Raw genomic sequence first — 5,132 nt, forward strand, 5'->3', positions numbered from 1 at the left:
GGACATCCACAGGTGTGAAGGATGCCAGTTCTACGCTTGGCAAACCCATTTACCGGCGTAGGAGCTCCAAACCATCCCAATCACCTGGCCATTCATGGTCTAGGGTCTTGACATGGTGGGACCCCTCAAGGAGGGTTCGAGCAGCTTCACTCACCTACTTGTAGCAGTTGACAAGTTTACCAAGTGGATAGAGGCCAAGCCCATCACCAACATCTGCTCGGAAGAAGCGGTCAAATTCTTCCTCGATGTCATCTATCGGTTCAGCGTTCCCAACTTCATCATCACTGACCATAGGACTAACTTCACTGGGAAGAAGTTCCTAGACTTTAGTGATGGGTATGGCATTAGAATCGACTGGGCCTCGGTCAGACACCCGTGCACCAACGGTCAGGTCGAGCGTGCCAATGGCATGGTCCTCCAAGGACTCAAGACACACATCTTCGACCGACTCAACAAGTATGCCAGGCGATGGGTTGCAGAGGTTCCAGTGATCCTTTGGAGCCTGAGGATGACCCCAAACCGATCCATGGGATTCACACCTTTCTTCCTAGCTTACGGAGCTGAGGCAGTATTGCCCTCCGACCTCGACCACGGCGCACCAAGAGTGAAGGCTTTTGACCGCGACCGAGCCACGGAGGCTCAACAAGACGCAGTCAACCTGCTCGAAGAAGCCCATGAGATGACTGTCATCCACTCCGCCTGCTACCAACAAACCCTCTGTAGATACCATGAAAGGAAGATCAGAGGAAGGATACTCAAAGTCGGTGATCTCGTACTCCGAAGGACCCAATCAACGAAGGAAAAACACAAGCACTCTCCACCATGGGAAGGACCCAATATGATAGCCGAAGTAATCCGACCGGGCACCTACCGACTGGAGGACAACAATGGCAACGTTCTCAACAATACCTAGAACATTGAACAGCTACGTCATTTTTCCCCTAAATTTGGTCTGAACCGCTTCTTAGTTAAAACATGCTCCCGTAAAAGCACCCCTGCCCGAAACACTTTCAGCCCGGGTCACTCGGGGGCTCCATAAGGGTACAATATTGAATATTACCTCTCTTTCTTTTTTACTATCACACGATAAAACAACTTTGTCCCCAAAATGGAAACATATTCCATTCCTCTGATTATCTTATGTAACTCTGTTCTTACTCCCAACCGAATGCACCCCACCTTTCCCTATGGGTACGAACAGCCAAGCCTCGCGGGCCACGCCCCGGGCTCCCAAGGTCGCACCCTATGGGACAAACGAGCAGGTATGAGAAAGAAAGGATAAAAACAAAAGTTATGCTAAGATAAACACAAAGAATGAATATTGTGGTTCTGTCACAAGGGCAGCACGGATGTATTCATTGACATAGAAAACTGTTCACACGGGGACTCACCCACCAACTTAACTATTACATTCTGCGGCCGCTCAACGACATCGCCTGGAAGCCAAAGAAGAAACCGGATGCAACCACTAGGGACCCGCTCGGCTCCACTCCTTCGACTTTGGCAAACGTAATGGATACCTCTAGAGCATTGCACCTATAGATGCTCAGCAGAAGAACATGGAGCTCCTAACCTTCTCATGCAGTCGAGGCAGCTCCTAGGTAGGGGCACCGCTACCGAGGTATGGTCGCCATGGCTGGAAGAAATCTCATCAAACTTTATGAACTAGCTGACTTGAGCAGCTGTAGGCACGGAACCCTCCACCGGCACAATCGTGAGTAACCTCCCCTCCGACAAAGCTCGCCCGGTATAGATCCACCAGAGAAAATCTACACGCGGCTCCATCTCAAAGAATGCCTCACAGATTAGATCTAGCATCATCCGCGGTGGCCTCTAGTCTGACATCACGCTCTAGGTTCACAAAAGGATCTATAAGTCCTCCCCCTCGCTCACTCTCTCTCTCTCACTTAGGAACCGCCGTGGCATATAGGCACTCTCGGTGAGAAGGGAGAAGGAAGAGAGACAATAGTTGGAGAACAGGCAAAGGACTACGACGGAGAGCCCTCTCCCTCCCCCTATTTAAAGAAGAAAAGTAGACGATCAGAGCGCAAAACTCTACCCCCATTCAATGCAAATGGGAAACGACGGGACACGCCCTGGCCAAAGGGACGCACACTAACTGACGGAGCAACGCCAGGTCAGACGGAATGTCACCTAGCAAGGCGAAATGTGGCCTAGGTATGGCCCACCACTATCGCACGACCGGGCATGAAAACTGAAGCATCACCACACGCGGGCGGCTCCCCACTTCCCCAGGATAGACCTGGGGAGACCAAAAACAAAATCTCCACCGGGAGACCAACCGGCCCCCTAAGTCGATTAAATCGCTCAGTATCCACCCTGAGACATAGGTAGGAAGCAAAGGGACACCCCATGTAAGCCATGCTGACTCTGTCACGAATGACGAGCATGGGTCCTGGTCAGATGTTTCCGACTGAAGCTCTCTGAGCCCCGTCACCCCAGTCGTCAAGGTAAAACGCTATCAAACCCCCTCTATTTTATTATAAATCATTTCATACATCCATACGCACATTCATTCCATACGCCCGTGCCTCCCGGATGATTCGGGCCCTGAACTGCCCGAGGGCTCAGGAACTAAGCATCGCACGCGCAGCGAAATGCATCAGAACGCTCCATGTTGCGTCATGAAGCGGCGATTGCCTCATTCGACATGAGCAATCAATAGAGCCAGGGGAGAAAATTGTAGATGAGCACTGTGTGGCCCTCGCCCGGTCCAGCAGACCAGGTCATCTCAACCTTCTCGTTCGATCCTGAACCTCTCGCCAGGACCATAGAATCTCCATCGAGGGGAGGCCGTTAGGCCACCCAGGTAGGTCTCCGAAATGACCTAGGCATCCGTCGGGTTGTAGGTAAAGGAGTAGTGGAATGTCACAAGAGGGCTATGTCAACCCCATCACGAACGATGAACCTAGATTTCGCTCGATCACACCCGTTAGCAAACTCACCGAGCTAGTCTTCGAGCTCAAGCGATCGGGACAAGCGACGAAACTCAGCCCCTCCGGTTGTGAGGAACCAAGGATGGGGTAATGCACACAACTCACATTGACCCCCACGAAGGCCCGACAAGGTTCGGGGGCTCAAGACAAATGCCAAGGATAGTGACCTCAAACTCGCCAGATCCATGACCCCGACTTGCCCGGTCCCATGGTGCGCACCGACGCCAGGATCCGCGAGCACCGCTTCGTCCAATCTTTAACTAACTAACTATGCTTTGGCTCCATACGGCTTCACTTCGGACTATGCTCCAGACTCCTAGGGCCGTGACCCCAAACTCACGTCATACGGCTTCACTTCTGACTGCGCTCTAGACTCCTAGGACTGCGACCCCAAACTCGCGTCAAACGGCTTCACTTCCGACTATGCTCTAGACTCTTGGGACTGCGACCCTAGACTCGTGTCATACGACTTCACTTCTGACTGTGCTCTAGACTCCTAGGACCACGACCTCAAACTCGCCTCATCAGGATCCACGAGCTCCTACTCGACCGATTCCTCAACTAACTAAACTAACTCTCTCGATCCACGGCGCGCACCGACGCCTGGGTCCACTCGTGACTCCACCTCGCCCGATCCCACGGCGTGCATCGACGCCAAAGATCAGTGAGCTCTGTCGCATATGAACTAAACTGTCTCCATTCGCGGCGCGCATTGACGCCGGGATTAGTAAGTTCTATCTCAATCCAATCCCCGCGCCTAAACACCTCGACTGCACAACGACGCCTTGGTTAAACAAAAATCTGTCTCAGGCTAAAAACATGAACACACGCCTGCTAAAAACAACACCCCCAGATGGTCCTGCCCGAACCGCCTGGGGGCTCAGGGGCTACACCCGCGGGTGCGCTCACGTGCACTCGCTGATCAATAGAAAAACCTCCCCCGCTGACAACACAGAAAAAACCCCCAGCCGGTTCTGCCCGAACCACCCAGGGGCTCGAGGGCTACACCCGCCGGCAAGACAAAAATCCCCCGGACGATTCTGCCCGAATCGCCCAGGGGCTCGGGGGCTCCCGTCGGGTTCATAAACTCGGGGTCCCTCGGGGACAGGCTTCCACGTCAAAGCTTGACCCGAGAGTCTAAAAACAACAGGGCAAAGGGGCGGTCCAGCAACTAACCGGAAGGCCTGGCCCAAGAAGAGCAACACCCGCTCATCAGCTGCTTCGGCCCACCTATCCGACTGGAGCGCTCGATTTAGGCACCAGCCGCCTCCGGATAGCCTCTCCAATCAGAAGGCCTGCCCCAAGCCCTACTTTTGACTCCGACCCCATGTCTCTCCGACCGGGGTATGTAAGAAACCTGCTTGCCGCTCTTCTCCGACCGGCGCAACCGAAGCCAACTGGGGCCATCCGACCAGGGACACCCGCTCGGTAGGGACCAGGGACGAACGGAGAAAGCAGCAAGGAGTCAAACCATGGTACATGGACCATATCCTGTACACCTACGGGAACAGTGTTCCACAACCACCCTAACACAAATAGTATTGTAGGCGCCAACATTTATCCCTACAGTATTGTAGGCGCCGTTGGACTCCCACACGGCAGAAAGCCCCTCATATGCCTCTGGGCATCAATAGTGTTGTAGGCGCCAGGATTCACCATACTCGGTAAACGTGGTGAGACTCCTCGCACGCCTCTGGGCAAGCAGTATTTTGCAGGTACTGACATCAACCCTTCCTGAAGAAGACAACGCAACCTCCCACGTGCACCAGACATTCTATGGCGACATCAATAGTGTTGTGGCCGCCTACCATTATCCAATCCTCATCGGCATGGGCAACAAGGATTAAAAGCATCCGTACCCTCTCCCTCTCACCTGTAAAGCCATCCCCTTCATCTATAAAAGGGGATGCACTCCCTCCAACAGGACGACGGACCGATTGATTCAAACTCAGTTCCTTTAGATTCATTAGTCCAATAGCTCACAACCACAGAACTGCCAGGTTTAGACCTCAAGTACATGCTTCAACGCTTACCTCATAGTGGAGTTCCTGTCGCTCTCGACCCTTCCGACCGGAGCTGACTGGGCCTCTAGTACCTCCCATCTTTCTCCTTCCCGTTTGTAACCCCACTGTAAACTTCGAGCACCTGGGCTCAGGAATAAAGTCACTGACTGAC

Source organism: Miscanthus floridulus, chromosome 18, assembly GCF_019320115.1.
Source record: "Miscanthus floridulus cultivar M001 chromosome 18, ASM1932011v1, whole genome shotgun sequence".
NCBI lineage: Eukaryota > Viridiplantae > Streptophyta > Magnoliopsida > Poales > Poaceae > Miscanthus > Miscanthus floridulus.